The sequence below is a fragment of the Hypanus sabinus genome, chromosome 30 (genome assembly GCF_030144855.1).
Source record: "Hypanus sabinus isolate sHypSab1 chromosome 30, sHypSab1.hap1, whole genome shotgun sequence".
Taxonomy (NCBI): domain Eukaryota; kingdom Metazoa; phylum Chordata; class Chondrichthyes; order Myliobatiformes; family Dasyatidae; genus Hypanus; species Hypanus sabinus.
The window spans coordinates 25,475,628-25,495,828 of NC_082735.1; the positions used below are offsets into that span (position 1 = coordinate 25,475,628).

A 20,201-nucleotide genomic window follows, 5' to 3' on the forward strand; every position below is an offset into this window, starting at 1 on the left:
GCCCATCCCAACAGCTTTATTGTTTTACAACATTTGTAAAGTAGCAGAACTTTGCTTCAATATTAACCAAGGAAGAGGACGTGGAGGAACAGCAGGTCAGTGTTGAGTGTATAAATACATTAGGGCATTCAGAGGTCATGGAGGAGGAAGTGTTGGGCCTCCTAATGAGTGTTAAGGTGGATAAGCCCCCAGGGCTTTTTTATTAAAGGGGGCAAGAGACAAGATTGCTGGGGCCTTGACCAGTATCTATGTGTCCTCTCTAGCACGGGTGAAGTCCCACAGGACTGGCGAGAGGCTAATGTTGCACTGTGGCGACCCATTTCCTGGCACATCCAAACCGGCTCACAATTAGATAGCCTACGGGGGTTTGCGAGCACAGAGCTTTGGAGCCTCTGCGCCACGGGGGGCAGGTTGAGGGAGGCTTAAAAGTGAGGCTGAGGATTTCGAATAAAGTTTTTTCCTTCGACTGCAGTTACCGACTCCGTGTCGTAATTTTAGCGCTGCGTGTAGCACACCGCTACAGCACCTCTATTTAAGAAGGGAACAAGGGAAAATCCTGGTAACTATAGACTGGTGAGTCTCACATCAAGTGTAGGGAAATTGCTGAAGAAATTTCTTAGGGATAGGCTATACAGTGCTTATTTAAAGTAAGTGTTGGAAGTCTTCATGTTTTACTGTTTTACAACATTGAATCACAGAGGATTTAATTTGGCTTTATTTGACACTGATCAACAGAAAAAGACGCTTTCGTGTCAAAGCGAAAACAGATCCCTACAAAGTGATCTAAATTAGTTACAAATATAAAACACAAAATAATTGGTTGCATAAGCATACACCCCCTTTCAATCAGTATTTATTTAGTAGATGCACCTTTGGCTGCAATTACAGCCCTGAGTCTGTGTGGATGGGTTTCTATCAGCTTTGCACATCTGGATGCTGCAATTTTTCCACATTCTTCTTTACAAAACTGCTCAAGCTCTGTCAGATTGCATGGGAATCATGAGCGAACAGCCCTTTTCAAGTCCAGCCACAAATTCTCAACTGGATTGAGGTCTGGACTCTGATTTGGCCACACCAGTACATTAAATTTGCTGTTTTCAAGCTATTTCTGTGCAGCTTTGGCTTTATGTTTGGGATCATTGGAAAGCAAGTCTTTTCCCCAGTTACATCAGGACTCCCCTGTATTTTGCTGCACTTATTTTACCCTCTACCTTCACAAGCCTTCCAGGGCCTGCTGCAGTGAAGCATCCCCACAGCATGATGCAGCCACCACCATACCTCACGGTAGGGATGGCGTGTTTTTGATGATGTGTGGTGTTTGGCTTATGCCAAACATAGCATTTAGTCTGATGGCCAAAAACCTCAATTTTGGTTTCTTCAGACCGTAGAACCTTCTTCCAGCTGACTTCAGTCTACCACATGCCTTCTGGCAAACTCTTGCTGAGAATTCATGGGAGTTTTTTTCAACAGTAGCTGTCTCTTTGCCACTCTCCCATAAAGCTGTGACTGGTGAAACACCCGGGCCACAGTTATTGTATGTGCAGTCTCTCCTACCTCAGCCATTGAAACTTGCAACTCCTCCAGAGTTGTCATAGGTCTCTTGGAGGCCTCCCCCACTAGTCCCCTTCTTGTATGGTCATTCAGTTTTTCAGGCTGGTCTGCTTTTGGCAGATTTACAGCTCTGCCATATTCTTTCCCCTTCTTGATGATTGACTTCATTGTACTCCAAGGGATATTCAGTGACTTGGAAATTTTCTTGTATCCATCTCCTAACTTGTGCTTTTCAAAGGCCTATGCGTGGAGTGTGCTCGTGTCTTCATGGTGTCGTTTTTGCCAGGATACTGACTCACCAGCAGTTGGACCTTGCAGACACAGGTGTATTTTTACTAGTCAATTGAAACACCTTGACGGCACACAGGTCTCCAGAAACAGATCTCCGTTTAACTAATCATGTGACTCCTAAAACCACTTGGCTGCACTAGTGAAGATTTGGTGTGTTATATTAAAGGGGGTGAATACTTATGCAAACAATTATTTAATTGAATTTATTTAATTAATTTAGATCACTTTGTAGAGATGTGTTTTCACTTTGACAGGAAAGAAAGCCAAATTAAATCACTGTTGTGGTAGCTTCTACTTTACAAAAAGACCACTCGACAACTTGATGGCCAAAAGAGCATCTTTATCTGGGACGGCAAATGATATTTACAATCCAGAGGCTTCCAGGTCCCTCGTGCGGCATGGGTGGAGGAATTATATACAATGCATGCTGGGAGTAAAAAGAGCAGAAGTAAAGACCCCGCCAACCTCGGATCCCGCCTCTTGTTACCAACAGCTTCCCGATTAATATTAACTTACTTTTAATGATACTCACATTACAACAACTGTGATTCAATGTTGTAAAACAATAATAAAATATGAAAACTTCCAAGGGGTTGGGGGGGAGGGGACTGAATACTCCTAGGCACTGTACACGCCAGTAACATTTGGCAAAACTCTGGTAAGGTATACGGCTTTGCAAATTATTACGCACTTCAAGTGGTTGGTTCAAATGGTTCTGTTTATGATCAGAGAATGTATACCTGAAATACTTAGTCTTTGCAGAGTCCATGAGAAACAGAAGAGCCCCAAAAGGACAAACGACAGGAAAATGTTAGACCCCCAAAGACCCCCTCTACCCCCCACCCATTTCAGCAAAAAGCATCCACACCCATCACTCACCAATGACTAGCAAAGCTCCCACGATCTGCAGTCAACAAAATCTGCTGCTCACCCAGCAGTTCGAAGTGCCACAGGCTGTCTTTCTCACTAACGAGACACAGAGAGATGTCACCCGCTTCACAGCGAAAGGGGAGACTAGCAGTCGCTGTTACGATGTTACAGTCTGCCGGGTTGCTCCTTATTCCGAGGCGAAGAGCAGTCACTGTTTTGTAAAGTGAAACTGTGTGAAGGCTTAGGAATGTGGGTTCACCCTGTACCAAACTTACTCGAGGGGTTTGGTTACTTTGCGAGCAGGATGAAACAGTAAGTTGCTGGGTGTTTGTAACATTTCGTTCTTTTTTAATCTTTTTATTAAGTTTTTCAAAAGTAAATACATAATAATCATGGTAGTATAAAGGGAGTGGGATTACATTGTTGGTAATTGACATATGAAAAAAGGCTATAAATAGCACCAATATAATTGACCTCCCAAACCCTTGATACCCAAAATAAAAAAAAAAGATGGCGGAAAAAACCCCAAATTGAAATTGAGAAAAAACTAAACTAAACTAAACCAAACTAAGGCAGAACTAAACAAAGCCGGGCTATTCAATTATATCAAATAAAATCTTTAATGTCGTTAACTCCGCTCCTCTATTCAGGCCAATGAATAAAATAAAGGAATCGGGAAAGATCAGATTACGTTCTATGGAAGTGTTGAATAAAAGGTCTCCAAGTTTCTTCAAATTTAACCGAGGGGTCAAATGTACCACTTCTAATTTTTTCTAAATTTAAACAAAATATGGTTTTGGAGAACCATTGAGATGTGGTTGGAAGATTAATCTCTTTGCAGTTCAACAAAATGGATCTTCCAGCCATTAAGCTAGCAAATGCAATCATCCGCTGAGCTGGAGAGGGCAGATTTCAACAAGAGTCTGTTCTGTGACTCATAGCATTGGGGTTTCTACTGACGCCATACGGAGGCTAAGCAAGTGAGCAGAATTTCTAATGCTCACACTTAGCAGGCATTGCAAACGTTTTAGTCCAAATAACCAGATGAATTTAGAATTATGGTGTATCCTGGAGTACTTTCATACCCTGGGACCTCTCATCACAACAACAACGTCCTCACCTTTACTGGAAGCACTGGAGTGATTCAGTAAGAAAACACTTTCTCAAGGACAACTGCCTGCACCAGACATTATAACTACATCTTCGATTTTGACTCTGAACATGTTTTGTTGAATGCAAAATCCATTCATGGAATTCAAAAATATCATTTGCTTAAATGTTAATTGTTTCCTGAACATGCAACAAGAAAAAGAAAGGCTCAGTTAAGCTTGACTGGTTCAGTTGACTGATGGGTAATAAAGAGTAATGCAGTAATGGGTAATGAAAGGGTAATAAATGAGTAATGACTATAAAATAGGATTTTCTTTGAGGAGTTGCTGCAGAGGACACACACACAAAAAATGTTGCATATTCCATTGGAATAAACAATCAAAGTAAACAGTGTGGCATGGGGATGTGTCTTTGGAACAGTCTCCCACTTCATTCGGTGCTGCATTACTCTAAGACTTAGAGAAAATTACAGAGATGTTGCTGGTACTTGGGGACCTGAATGACAAGGGAAAGCTGAACAGGCCAGGTCTTCATTCTCCGGAGCGTGGGAGAATGAGGGGAGATTCGACAGAGGTATACAAAACTATGAGGGGTATAGAGAGGGTAAATGCAAGCAAGCTTCTCCCACTGAGCTTGGATGAGACCGGAACCAGAGGTCATGGGTTAAAGGGTGAAAGGGGAAATGATTAAGGGGGAACACAAAGATGGTGAGAGTGTTGACCAAGCTGCCGGTGGATGCGAGTTGGATTTTCAACATTTAAGAGAAATCTGGATAGGTAGGCGGATGGGAGGGGTAGAGGGGGTTATAGTCCAGGTGCAGGTCGATGGGACGAGGCAGATTAATGGTTTGGCACGGACTAGATGGGCCAAAGAGCCTGCTTTTGTGCTGTAGTGTTATATGGCTGACTTTATAAATCTACATGAATGATATGGATATAAACACAAGAGAGGTGTTAATACTAAGTCTGTTTATTGTCATGTACAGCGTGGTAATGTGTGAAGATATAGAGACTGCAGGAGGAAACAGTTAATTAGTTCTATTACCATTGCTGAGGATAACGAGATTACACTGCTACTTCACTCAGTGCAAAACAGTTTAACGTCAATTCAATTACTAAAACCACAATGACTACGTTTCAAATAACATCTGAGTTAGTCATAGTGACAACTGAATTACAAACAAATAGCACTAGAAACACTGGCTGCCCCATTAAGTGTTGCACTTGCCCAGATTATAAAATGCAATCATTAAATATAAAATAGCATCAAGAATTATGCCTATGTAGTGTACTTAGAGATTGTTTGTAGATTGGCTGGGTGGTGGTGGGAGAGCTATTTTAGAGCTTGGGTGGCTGTGTTCTAGTGTTTTTCGTGCTAGATGGTAGAGGAGTGAACAGGTGATTACTGGGGAGGGATGACTCCATCGTGATTCATCATGAGTTGCAGATGGCTTCCATATCTGCAACACGCACAAAATGCTGGAGGAACTCAGCAGGCCAGGCAGCATCTATGGAAACAGAAGTACAGTTGGCGTTTCAAGCCGGGACCTTTTGGCAGGACTGTGCTTTTTTTTCCATAGATGCTGCCTGGCCTGCTGAGTTCCTCCAGCATTTTGTGTGTGTTGCTTGGATTTCCAGCTTCTGCTGATTTTCTCTGGTTTGTGATTTCATATCTGGTAGCTGTGGCCCACTGCTATTCTGTGCAGTCCGGATCACTCGTTGAAGAGCTTTTCGGTTGATCTTGCTGCAGCTAGCGTACCATACGGTCATGTATTAGGTCAGTATACTCTCAGTCACACGTTGATTGTTACAATATGTACCCAGCCACACCAGCTTCCAGAATAAGGATAGCTGGCACAGCCCCTTTAAGGATTCAAGACTGTCTCACTAATTGGCAGCCATGTTTTGATGCCATGATTCAAAATTTAAGGAGCGTCTGAATGAAGGTTCAATGCTCGATCATAAACTCAGCTTGAGTAAATTGTCTAGCTCAGTTCTTGTTTCAGTCTCGTACCGTGTCTTGACCCTAGCCTCAGATACCCCAGCAATTGGGTCCTGACCATCCTCATCGAGGTCTCTCATCACATCGATGAAGGCTTTTGGGGAAGAGTTGCTCCCTTTAAATTCCTAAGATAGGATTGGCTCCATTAAGCCTTCCCTGCTATCAAGGAGATGCTGATGGTCCAGGAGAGCTCCTTGGCGATGTTCGTTCACAAGAACTTAAAGCTGGAGACACTTTCCACTGTCTACCTTCCTGAGTTCCTGAAATCAATAATCATCTCTTTGGTCTTTTCTGATGTTGAGTGAAAGATTATGGTTATTGCGTCATTCGGAAAGTTTCTACACCCCCACTCTGTATGTTGTTTCATTGTTATTTGCAATTAATCCGATCACTGTGGGGTCATCTGCAAATATGACGATGAAGTTAACAGTTAGGTTGCTCAGGGAAAAATAGCAGGCAAAAGGCAGTGAAATATGTTATGCCAAATTCTGACAAAACTAGAATGAAAGAAAGCAACACACACAAAATGCTGGTGGAACACAGCAGGCCAGGCAGCATCTATAAGGAGAAGCACTGTCAACGTTTCGGGCCGAGACCAGTTAGTCCAGGCGAAGGGTCTCGGCCTGAAACATTGACAGTGCTTCTCCCTGTAGATGCTGCCTGGCCTGCTGTGTTCCACCAACATTTTGTGTGTATTGCTTGAATTTCCAGCATCTGCAGATTTCCTCATGTTTGCTATAGAATGAAAGAAACTTTATCTTGAATAGTAAGACCCTAAAAAGAATAGAAATACGTGTGATTTAGATCTTTAAATTGTAGGATTAAGAAATTAAATGTAAAAAAGAAAGTGAATTAATTTAACTAGCAAAATATGATGCTAATGCTGAGATGCACTGGGACGCATCATCAGTGATGTAACCTGGGGTCATCAGATGTTTCAGATCTTTCAACGTCCAACACTCTCACCCAGGTGACCCAGCCAGGGTTGATCAGGCCTTGTGTTCCGGCAGCATTGGACCATGGGTCACTCCTCCAGATCCATAGCCAGCTGGAGGCTCGCTCAGCAGCCTCTGTGATGGTCTGATTGCTCTTTTCTTTGCAGCCCACATAATGTCAAAGAGAGAGTAGGTTCTGCACAGAGAACAGCCAACAAAACCTCTTACAGGTACACATCATCCCCTCCAGCCCTGTCTCTGACACTGCCCTACCAGCTCCTGGTATTTGGCTTTCTTCCACTCAAGCGCCTCCTTGATCCAGTCTTCCCAAGGAACTGTCAGTTCTACCAACAACCAGCTGCCTCAAGGTTTCTGACAGAATGACTATGTCGGGCCTCGGGGATGATGTGACGATGAAGTCTGGGAACTTCATTTGGTTGCCAAGATTGACTTGATTTTGCAAGATGTTTACAAGATTTTACAAGACAGTAGTTGGCCATAGTCAGGAAAAATTTTAGGATCAGGTCAGAAACAGGACAAAGATCCATACAATGCGAAGAAATTGACACGTGATTGGAGGATACTAAAATATCTACCCATCCACATTAGAGTTTATCTGCAGAAGGATGGAAAAGCACTGACATCTTTTGTGGCCTCAGGTGATCCTTAAGTTGGTTACATTCTACATAACACTTTCCAAGTGTGATCTCTCTTACAACATTGGACTTCTGATTGAATCCCACCCTCCTTGTGCTTTGGAAACTGTGGAAGAAGTAAAAAATACATATTTTTCACCCTTCACAAACAAATATTATTAAGTGTTTAATTCAAAGAAGAAATTATGAATAGAAACCATTCTGAATGTGTGGCCATGCAAAATTATATCCACTCAAAGCAAATTTGTAAATAAGTAGTAAGGACTGACAATCATCACTGAAAGAATGAAGATGTTAGAAGACATTTTCTCAAAATGGAACATTTTAATTTACAGTATTTATGTTAAGAATTAAATAGTGCATCTATCTTAACAGGAAGAAGATGATAAGAGAAGGATGATAGAAATAAAACTGTTAATTTAGATACAAAATTATAAGATGTACATAATGTAAGTTTCAAGGCAACATCTTCAAAGGATGCATTTTCAGTGTATATTGGAGTCAGTGCAGGGCAAATGGAAGGAAAGGTATTCATTTCATGCTGTTGTAATGGGGCAAATAAACTAATTGATGGTTGGAAAGTCTCTGAGGTCTGATTTTCAATCTAATAATGCTTCATTGGCTAAACTATTTTTCCCATTCCTTACATGTTAGAAGCAGCTTTAAATGATATTAAAAAATCATTATTATATAGCACCAATACCCACAACTCTGTAATTAAAACAATGCCATATCGATGAAAATTTAATATTTTATAAATGTTAAAAATGCCAGAAGCACAATTACAGACATGTCCAATCCCACATGCCAGTGCCTTTTAAACACCAGAGGGTACTGGCGTAATGTCAAAATGGATCAAGTCCCAGCCTGAATGTAGAACTGACAGAGCAGAAATAATGAATAAAATACAAAGAATATCTCTGACAAAATTAAAGCTTTGTAGAGGATCCTGGCATCACAGAACAACACCCATCAATCTTAAGAACTAATCAGCAAATCAATTGGGCTGTCTGTCTATTTCTCCAATGTTAGAAACCTGGCATTTAAGATGTAATTTTTTTCTCACGTAAAGAGCCCAATGTACATTAACAACTAACTCTGTTGCTTTCATTTTCCAGCCCTTCGGTAATTACAAAGCCAGTCCATAAAACTATTAATGTAAGAGATTCTGTAGATGCTAGAAATCCTGAGCAATACACACCAAATCCTGGAGGAAATCAGCAGGTCAGGCAACAACTCTGGAAAGGAATAAAGAGTCAATATTCAGGCCAAGACTCTTCATCAGGACAAGATTATTTCAGTTCGTAGCTTTTCAACGTGACGCCTGCGGAAATTTATATTTTATCAGTTGGGTGTGGTGCTTCAGAAAGATGCCACAGAAATTGTTATTAAGAATGCCCATCACCCAACATATGCCCTCTTCTGGTCGTTACCATCAGGGAGGAGGTACAGAAGCCTGAAGGCACACACTCAGCAATTCAGGAACAGCTTCTTCCCCTCTGCCATCTGATTTCTAAATGGACACTGAACCCACAAACACTACCTCACTTTTTTATTATTTTGGTCTTTGCACTATTTTTAATTTACTTAATATACATACATACTTACTGTAATTGAGTTACTTTTTTTTCCCTATATTATCATGGTTTGCAATGAACTGCTGCTGCTAAGTTAACAAGTTTCATGACATATGTGGGTGATGTTAAATCTGACTCTGGTTCTGAAAGAAGGGTATCTAGGAATGAGGAAAATATTACTCTGAAGTTGATGAGGAGAGACATGGATTAGTTGATTCCAGGAATGAAAGGGTTACCGTATGAAGAACATCTGGCAGCTCTTGGGCTGTATTCCCTGGAGTTCAGGAGAATGAGGGGGGAATCTCATAGAAACATTCTGAATGTTAAAAGGCCTGAACAGATTATATGTGGCAAAGTTATTTCCCATGGTAGGGGAGTCCAGGACAAGAGGGCATGACTTCAGGATTGAAGGACGTCCATTTAGAACAGAGATGTGGAGAAATTAATTTAATCAGAGGGTGGTGTATCTGTGGAATCTGTTGCCATGAGCGACTGTGGAGGCCAAGTCATTGGGTGCATTTAAGGCAGAGATAGATAGGTTCTTGATTAGCCAGGGCATCAAAGGGTATGGGGAGAAGGCAGGGGAGTGGGGATGACTGGAAGAATTGTATCAGCCCACGGTTGAATGGCAGAGCAAACTTGATGGGCCGAATGGCTTATTTCTGCTTCCGTATCTTGTGGTCTTGTGGTCTTATTAGTTCATGAATTGCGTGGGACAGCCACAGGAAATATATAAGCTTTTCACACTTGGAATAATGCGTTATCAGGGAGAAACATTTGCCCTTTATTTCACCTTGTTTTGACGGATTGTTTTGGAACTCTGGAAAGTTTTCGTCAGCAGGTTAACAATGGGAGACTTTGACATGGCAATTGGTAGACATGCCTATAATGCCTCTTCTTAAGATTTCCTACCCTCAGTGTGAACGTTATGGTTGTCTCAGGAGGTTTGTCGAAGCGGTGTACTGGGATGTGACCACTTTCGCATGTAAACAACCACTTACAACCACAGGTGAGAGCTGAGCGTCCAGTGGGGACCAAAGGTGAGTGAGCTGCCCCAGAATGGACACGACAAGCCCCTTCACCCTCCCAGACACCCCATACGCTTTGACAGGTGGGCTAAACCAGGTGAGCCTCGTACCCCAGTGACATAGGGGCATGCCTGTCCCAGCATGCAAAGTTAGCTGTGGCAGACTGGGCAGATGAGATCTAGAGTGAGATCCAATGGCTAGGAAGATGGACTTGCCATGCTTCGTGGAGAGCGAAGGGCATGACAGGGCACAGAAGACATCATGATCATCCCCTGCAATGGAGAAGGTCCCCCGGTTCGTGATGTTGGCGCGGACCACTGAACCTGGACTTCTGAGGTCAAGGAAGTGGAGGTACCCCAGTGCAACGGGTTTTGTTCTTTGAAACTCTCCTGCACAGCTGTCCTGTCATTGTCAGATGTGACGGGCAACCACCACCAGGAAGGTTAGGTTCGGGAGAGGGCAATAATTTAACTTTGAAAGAAGGCAACAAGGACAAGATCTCAGCTTGGAAGGGTATAACAATAGCTGAAGTATCAGAATAACAATCAGGTTTATTATCACTAACTTCTGTGGCTCACTCCAGAATAACCGAGTTCTGTGGAACATCTCTCCAACAGGAAAAGAACATTTAATGCTTTGTGAGACTTTGTATCATGACTGCAGCTGCCTGAGTCAGCTGAAGAGGGCCTTAACGTTCTGCAGCAAGATGTGGGCATCAAGGCACCAACAACACCCTTGCACTCTTTGTCAGTAAGACCAAGAAGCTGATTGTGAACCTCGGGAAGGAAAATTTGCAGGAAAGCACGCCAGTCCTCATTGAGGGGTCAGCGTTGAAAAAGGGTGGGCAGCTTCAAGTTCCTGGACATCAACCTCCCGGAAGATTTTTTTCCTTGGGCCCAATGTGTTAATGCAATTACAAAAAATGGCACACCAGCGGGTGAACTGCACCAGGAGTTTGAGAAGATGTCACTGAAGAGTCCAACAAATTTCTACGAGTGTACTGTGGATGCCGACTGGCTGCACCACCATCTGGTATCGAGGCACCAATGGAAAAATAAACGCCTACAGAAGGTTGCTGACTCAGCCAACTCCTTCACGGGCACTAGCTTCCCTACAAGATACTAACCTCCCCACCATCAAGGGACATCTTCAAAAGGCAGTGCTTCAAAAGGGCCTCATCCATTATGAAAGACTCTCACTATCCAGCAAATGCTGTTTTCCCATCACTACTATTAGGGAGGGGGTTCTGGAGATTGAAGGTGTGCTCTCAATGATTTAGGACAAGTTTCTTTTCCTCTGCCATCCAGTTTCTGTAGGGTCCATGAACCCATGCACACTACCTCACTATCGATGTTTCGGGCCAAGACTCTTCAACAGGACTCCTGCTGAAAGGTTTCTGGCCGAAACATTGACCATACTCTTTTCCATAGATGCTGTCTGGTTGGCTGAGTTCCTCCAGCATTTTGCATGTGTTGCAACCTATTTCCCGACGTGTTAGTGACAATGCCCACAGGAAAATGAATCTCAGTGTTGTATTCAGTTTATGTATGTTGATAATAAAACTTGCTTTGAACTTTGAACTTTTGTACAATAAGCCTGATTCTGATTTTGAATATGATTACTGAGAACTCTTTTGCCTCAAGTTTTCTTTACATCAAGTATTATGTCCAAAATTTGAAATTTATCCACTTGTCTGCTTGGGGTATCTATCAGAATCAGAATCTGATTTACTACCACTCACGTACATGTCATGGAATCTGTTGTTTTGTGACAGCAGTATTGTGCAGTGATATAAAATTTCCATCAAGTCCAAAAATTAGGTTGTGTTCATTCATGGATTCCTGGATATTCAGAAATCTAGTGGTGGTGGTGGAGGGGAAAGGGAAGGATCTGTTCCTAAGTCATTGAGTGTGGGTCTTTAAGCTCCTATCCCTCCTCCCTGATGGTAATGATGAAAAGAGGGCATGACCCAGATGATGAGGGGTCTTAGAGATGGATTAATCCACATATTGTACAAACTCCACAATTACATTTTGATATTTTTAGTTACTTCCCAAAAATTTGTAGTTATGAAGAACTGTTGAAATTGGTTCATTACAGTTCACTCTGGAAGTGCAGCGGACAGGGAGAGTATTGAGCGTAGGAAAAATATTTGCGGTAGCGGTCTAGGGTTTTCCTCCCATACAGTAGGAAATGTAACATTACTGAGCAAAATAGCACTGTTCTTGATCCCAGGTACTTTCAGAAGTCAGGAAAGAGGCATAAAACTTGTTGCTTCACGATCATTTTATTAAGCACGAGTAGTTGAAAACTAGGCAGTGATAGAGATCCAGTAAGGGAAGAGAGAGAAGATGCAAAGACGTCAGGGCTGTGTGGCCGGACATTTTTATACCAAAGATAAGAAACATTCCATGCAATTTGCAGATAGCCCCTAGTCAATTAATGCAATACCAGAAGAAGCTTCCAGAATCAGACAAAATGTAACCAATAGACACTGAACAATTGCAGATACATACTATGACCACTAGGAAACATACTAAACAGTTACATGTACATAAGTAGTGGTACCAAATACAAACAGACAATTAATTGTTAATATACAAAAAAAAACGATTAAACCATCCAATCCAACAGATCTATTCTCAACTATTACTAAACTAGCAACAAGATCTTGTTTTATGAACCAGCCAGTACCGTGGTGTAGATAGTTGTGTCACTTCCTCATATCTTCAGTGACCACAGTTCAATCCTGGATCTTGTTCCTCTCTGTGTGGAGTTTACACGCTTCCTCTGTGTGATGCACCATCAATAACTCACTCTGAGACGTGAAGGCGAGATATCGGCTTTTATTGTCTGGAAGAAGGAACAAGCAGTGGTTGACCACCATACTACATCCTGGAGACTGAGGCTGGTCTCAGGCCTCAATCGCCTTTATACAGGGGTCTGTGGGAGGAGCCACAGGAGCAGTCAGCAGGGGGCATGTCCAGACAGGTATATGGAGTTCACCACACTGTGACCACTGTGTGCTCGCTTCCTCTCGATTAGGGATTCACAAAGTTTTTCATGCCACGGATGCCTACCATTAACCCCATGTTGGGAAACCCTGCTCTAGGTGCTCCAGTTTCTTCAAACATCCCAAAAATATGCAGTTTGGTTAATTAATCAGCCACTGTAAAATGCTCCTAGTGTGAAGGGTTAGCATGGGAACTGTGATTTTTTTTTTAAAAACACAGATGCTAGAAATTTAAAATAAAAGCTGAAAATGATAGAAATGTTCAGTAGGTCAGGATGTATCAGTGAGGAGAGGAACAGAGTTAGTAATTCAAGTTGGAGACCCTTTGTCAGAACTCGGGCGTTAATGGGTTTAATATGGTGGGCATGAACTTCGTTCACCTCAGCATCAGTTTCTGTGCTATATCTCTCCATGACTCTATGATTTTGACTAAAAGAAAGAAGTACATGGTCACAGGAACAAATTACCTTCAGTCCAGATGAAGGATCTCACCCAAAATTCTCAACTATCCATTTCCCTCCACATATGCTGCCTGAACTGCTAAGTTCTTCCAATTTTTTTCACTCCAAATTCCAGGATGATCTGATTGAAAGGCTTTTCGTTATTTCAGTGCATTCAATGATTCAAATAACACTTCTTATCGAAGAATGTTTGCAATGTACCAGCCTGAGATTCGTCTTCTCCACAGACAGCCACAAAACAAAGAAAACCATGGAACCCGTTCAAGAACAAAACATCAAACCCCGCCCCCACATGCAATAAAAAAAGAACAAGTCGCACAAATGGCAACAGAAAACAAATGAAAAACCAGAATATAGAACACCCAAACCACAAAGTAACTGAAAGAGTCCAGGCACATTCAGTTCAATCGAGCGCCATGTCGTTCGTTATCTGCAGGACGCCCCAGTCAAAACAACAAAAAAGGAGCAAGAAGAAACACATCATGAAGTGAAATGCAGATCCAAATCCACTAACTAATATCAATACCTACATCTGACTTTTATTTATAGAGCTATTTACTTGAAAGACTGCAGTGAGGGTCTCAAAAGGTCCCAACCAGCAACTCGCATAAGACAGTAGTGCCACACACTCCACTAGTTGTGTAAAACAATCTGTAAGTTAAGTAAGTCTTCATCCAAAGCTGAATTAACAACTGTCCTTCGGAGCAGAGTTGCGTCAATGAACACACCACCAAGGACGGGCGTGAAAATGGATATTTAGCATCAGGAAGTGGAATGAGAGTAAGAATTAATTATAAGCAATACGCTATCTTTGATTGTGTCTGCTTCTCTTGCGGCCACGCGTGGAGATTATTAAATCAACCCCTTTGGCCTAGAGTTGTAGGCACTGAATTTCTACAAGTCCCCTGGCTGGCATCGACGGCTCTTTAAGGATTTCGCTGCCTCTCCACATTATCCACCACCGGCCCGAGAGCAGGCTGACGGTGAGGGAGAGGTTACCAGCTCGTCTGTGGTCACTTTGTGCAGTATTTGCCCAGCTGTGGAAGGACTTTCATAAGCACATAGCCTTTATGGATTAGCATTGCTTTAGTAAATTAGGGTTGACTAATGCTACTATTGTGCTAATGAGGTCTGAGCAGAAATGTCCCTCCACTGGCTCCAAGGAAGACTGGCTAATCACACATTGCAACTCCCAAGCCTATTTTCCAGCACCATCCAATTTATAACCTAATTATTTTTGCTTAAGGCTCAAAAAATTTTAAATTCATAACTTGACGCTGCATGGGTTGTAATTTTAAAATGCAAGACACTCTGAAAGTACCAGTCCATTGAATCCGGGGTTAAAGAGATCCCTTGATTTTCACAGGCGGCTTCCCATTGAAGCGGCAGGTTCCCAACCGGTTGGATCTCGTAGTGCTGATTGAGAGTTGGCTGATTTACGCTGTTTCTGTTTTCAACTGCAAGAGCTGCGGAGCTCATTTTTTTTTTGTCTGTTAAACAGCAGACATGTTTGTGCTGCTCCTTACAATTCTAATTCGTCCTGTCGCCCGAGAACATTCCAACAGCACCCACACCGAGCTGAAGCTGCGTCAGAGCTGCGTCCTGCCCGCTCCCGTGCGCACGACGGGTGAGCCGCCTTTTGCCAGGCCGTCGCCCTTCCACCCCGCCAGCCTCCGGAAGCTGCCCCACGTTTCCTGTCCAAGAAAGATCCCCAGCCACGCCCTACTCCTCCGGTGTCACCGAGAGGGCACGGCCACAGTCGTCATGAGGAAATGCCGGAGGTGGGTTGGGCACACGACGAGGAGAGAGGGGCATCATCAAGGGGGCAATTTGTTTGACCCATGAAGGGCAAGAAAACTCAGGAGACCAAAGACAGCTTGGCACCCTGCCGTAGAGACAGAAATGAGGACCCTGAGCCACACCTGGGACGCAATAGAGAAAGTGGCCAAGGACAGACAGAGATGGAGGACCTTTATTGATGCCCTAAATGCCAGTGGTGCAATAGCCAGTGATTAACTAATACTGCATAGGGACTTGTAGATTAAATAATGATTTTATCATAGGTAGAACATAGAACTATACAGCATAGGAACAGGCTGTTCAGCCCACAGTGCTGTGCTAAAATAATTAAGCTAATGATGTCTGATTTTGCTAATCCCTTCTGCCTCTGCACTCTGTCTAAGAGCTTCTTAACCATCTCTGCCGTACCAGTGCATTCCTGGCACCCACCCCATCACCAAGGAAAAACTTGCCCCGCACATTTCTTTCGGACCTTCCTCCGCTCACTTTAAGCGCGTTCCCTCTAGTATTAACTACGGCGACCGCTCGTTGCCATGGATGCTGCCCGACCTGCTGAGTCCCTCCAGCATATTGTGAGTGTGTTGCTTTGGATTTCCAGCACTGTTTTTTATGCCATAGAGCATGTCCATTCGCTTAGCTGAGAGGTCCGTGGACCCCAGATTGGGAATTCCTGATCTAGAGGTTTTGGCTATGGGTGTGAGTGGAGTGCAGGAAGTGGGGGAGGTGTGAAACCAGCATTTGCAGTGGGGGTGAGGGAGCTGTAGGTTTGAGGTGGACTTTTGGATTGGGAGGCAGACTGGATATTAGGGAGTATTGAGGGTTACTGGAGGGAAAGAGGACCCCGGAAGAGTGTCTCTTCACCTTCAGGACTCCCAGTTCAATGTTGTAGTGCAAAGACCATGAAGTCCTTAGAATGGCCGATGGCAGGAACCAACAAGACCGCAAACCCACATTCCTCTGCGGAGTTCCAGGAGTAATATCACACATGGAAATCACATCAAAGGGTGTGCAAGGGTGATTGATGTCAGGAAGTACCTCTATGATTCCTCTGAATGATAAGAAATGGTCTAGAGATGATTAAAATCATGACTTGGGCCAGAAAGAATCAACAGCATAGCTCTGGAAAAATTACCCTGTGTGATTAATTTCCCAGACACAAGTCATGGCAACTGAGGCAACTACATATTTCTGGGTGAGAAACAATACTTTTAAAAACTTGCAGTTTTCCTCCAAAGAACAAATTGTTCAACAAGACATTGCTTGAAAACTCAGCTCTCTGTGAGGATCTAGTACTGTGCTGATTATCTGATTTTATGTAAAATCAGGCATGGCTGGAGATGTGTGTGGACAAGTTGCTGACTGTAGCCTTGTGTGATCTAAAATGAGAGATGTAAATGATATTGGAGGAACAGGGTAGGGCAGGAAGCATTGATATAGTGTTTTAATCTATAAATTCTTACAAAGTTTGTCTGTAACCACAGAGAAAACCATTTAAGAATACTGCTCCTTTATAAATAAAGTACCTTTGTTTGCAGGCTTTAAATAATTGCCTCCCCTCCAGGACATTAGACAGTGATTGACAGAAGATCCCGAAACACAAAATACATCCTTCTGCATATGTAAGCGTTCCCCTAATACGTGCCAGACACTGAAATTTTTGGATCATGGTGCCCTGATGTGGAGAGGATGTGCGAAGTGGTTGTGGTAGGGACGGGCATTGCTTGCGTTGTCTGCCCACTATGTCATAGAGTCATAGGAAAGTGTAGCACAGATGCCCTTCAGCCCATCTAGGCCACGCCGAACCATTTAAACTGCCTTCTCCCATTGACCTGAACCGGGACCATAGCCCTCCCATCCACCTACTTCTCTTAAACGTCGAAATCGAGCTCACATGAACCACTTGCGCTGGCAGCTCATTCCACACACTCGTGACCCCCTGAGTGAAGAAGTTTCCCCTCATGTCTCCCTTGAAAGTTTCACTTTTCACCCTTAACCCATGACCTCTGGTTGCAGTCTCACCCACCCAACCTCAGTGGAAAAAGCCTGCTTGCACTTCCCCTATCTATACCCCTCATCATTTTGTATACCACTATCAAATCTCCTCTCAATCTTCTGCGTTCAAAGGAATAAACTTCTAACCTTTAAATCATTTCTTAAAACTTAGGTTCTCTAAAGTTTTCATGTCTTTTCATTCATTTAAGAACCTTAAGACCAATACATTTTGTAAATCAATTCCTCATTTTCCTTTAAGTGTGACTTCTAGTAGCCTATGTGTGTCCATGTATATATAACCAAGAGCTTGAGTTGGTGAGAGAATTGAGCTGGTGTTTGCGAAGATTTCTCAGACAGGAAACGTACCTGCTGAAACCTATTGAGAATAAAAGGAGATTCATAGGTTTCGGTGTTTCCTGATATTTCTCAGCAATCCCTTCAGTATCCTCGGATGGAGTGGTGAAACATACACAGGGCATTTTTTGCATTTGGAAAAAGTAAAAGTAACATTAAGCAAAGGTCTGGAATCAACTGTGAGAGTAATGAGGGCAGTCGTAGTGAAATGTCTTTATCACTTACATCCTTCATATACACGAGGAGTAAAAATCTTTACCTTAAGTCTGTTTAAATGTGCAATGTGGAATTTATAGTAATTTATAATAAATAGTATGTAGAACAGGATAGCTAATATAGCATAGAAATAGTTGTATCAGCGTGAGTTAATCAGTCTGATGGCCTGGTGGAAGAAGCTGTCCCGGAGCCTGTTGGTCCTGGCTTTTATGCTGCGGTACCATTTCCCGGATGGTGGCAGCTGGAACAGCTTGTGGTTGGGGGTGACTCAGGTCCCCAATGATCCTTTTTACACACCTGTCTCTGTAAATGTCCTGAACAGTGGGAAGTTCACAACGACAGATGCGCTGGGCCATCCGCACCACTCTCTGCAGAGTCCTGCGATTGAGGGAAGTACAGTTCCCATACCAGGCAGTTTCAGTTCAGCAGGAGAAGCAACACGGAGAAAAAAATAAAATCACCTGACGTGCCAGAAATATCAGCCCTCGCTCCCCAATGTCACTCATTCCCATGACTCAACCAATATCACCCTCAGAGAATTTTTAGTGACATTCTCAAGAATAAACCTCGAGAACAAACCATTCAAACATCCATTCTTCTCACTGGCCTGAATACCTGAGGGAGCACAAGTGCAAACCAGCAGCCACCCACCCTGCAGCAGCACAATGAAGGTGCAGATAACTTGGCTGCATCCTCGATACCTCACTCACAATTCAACAAACGACTCAGCACTCTGATATTGACGTTGGGAAAGGACCTCCCAAATCTCTGCCACTCCACGGACAGTTCACCCCATCTTTTGCATGCTCCACATTTTATTGCAGTCATTCCATTTTCAAGAGGAGCAGAGATGCACGTAACCCAAGAAATGGTGCTAAACTTAGAGGATGTAATGTTCAGAGACAACTTGCGTCTCTTTGTATCCCGGGGCAATATTGTTTTACTAGAAACCTGCAAGGTGGCCTCTTGCCACGTGCCATTGTTGCCTGGATATTCAGCAATAGATAAACCTGAGCTGAATGGGAAGCTCTTTGACCAGCAGCCCCCGTTTTTGCAGCATCGACCTTCGACAGCAACTAGGGGGCGACACGGTAGCGTAGTGGTCAGCACAACGCTTTACAGTGCAGGCGACCCGGGTTCAATTCCCTCTGCTGGCTTAAGTACGTTCTCGCCGTGACCGCGTGAGTTTCCCCCTAGGGTGTTCCGGTTTTGACCCACAGTCCAAAGACCCACCCGTTGGTAGGCGAATTGGTCATTGTAAATTGGCCCGCCATTAGGCTAGTGTTAAATTGAGGCTGGGCAGCATGACTCGAAAGGTCAGGAGAGCCTATTCTGCATTGTATCTCAATAAAATAAAAAAAGCAGCATGTATTGAGAGCAATGCGCTGTCATATATCCCTTCATAGAAGCAGCAGAGGCCATTTTGAGCCATGCTGTCAGAGAACTGTACAATGTTAAAATCCACCTCAGTGTAGACAGTGGTTCTCAACATAGGCCATGTCCTAGGGCAGGGGTCGGCAACCCGCGGCTCTGGAGCCACGTGCGGCTCTTTCATCTCTGTGCTGCGGCTCCCCGTGGTTTGTTAGTTTTTGAAATGTAATTCAAAATTTGAAGATTATGGTGATCTTGTACAATCTAAAAACGATGTGGAGACCCCATTTCCTGGCACATCCGAACCGGCTCACAATTAGCCACCGTTCTGGCTAAGGGAGATAGCCTACGGGGGTTTGTGAGTACGTGTCTTTTGGAGCATCTGCGCCCACGGGGACGGGTTGAGGGAGGCTTTAAATCAAGGCTGTTTAATTCGAATAAAGTTACCTTTGACTGCAGTGCCTTTATTTTAGCGCTGTGTGTAGCGCTACACCGCTACAACATGTTTTTTATCGCTATTAATATACATCACCACTGCCAATGCCTGACACCCGCCAGTGCGCGCTTTTTTTTAATTCTTCGATCCAAGGTAGGCTAACTATGGAGTAACCTATGGAGTCTTTTTTTCGGAGTTCAAAATGTTTTTGTTGCATGCAGAAATGTAATTTCGTTTTCTCTGCAGGAGTTCATCAATTTCATAAATGCAACACATTATAGTTTGTTTATACATAGCATAAAGGCAAAAAAAAACCGTTGTATGCAGTGTTATTTCATTTTAAATGTCAAACGGGTTTTGTGGCTCCCAGTGTTTTCTTTTCTGTGGGAAATGGGTCCATATTGGCTCTTTCAGTGGTAAACGTTGCCGACCCCTGTCCTAGGGGATGTCAGGTGGCATAGTGGCCACAAATGAAAAGCAAGAAACTGGGGGGGGGGGGCACAGGAGTTTCTAAATGGGCCATGATAAGTTTACTGTTT

The 20,201-nt window shown here is 43.3% G+C and overlaps 1 protein-coding gene across 1 annotated transcript in view; it reads right to left on the reverse strand.

Annotated features, from left to right (window-relative positions):
- The window catches only part of cnr2 (cannabinoid receptor 2), a 103,712-nt gene extending 90,583 nt beyond the window's left edge, over nt 1–13,129 (reverse strand). The window contains exon 1 of the mRNA XM_059954437.1: nt 12,714–13,129. The gene's annotated coding sequence lies outside the window, so the exon portion shown is untranslated. The remainder of the gene's footprint in view (nt 1–12,713) is intronic.
- Nucleotides 13,130–20,201: the final 7,072 nt, after the last annotated feature.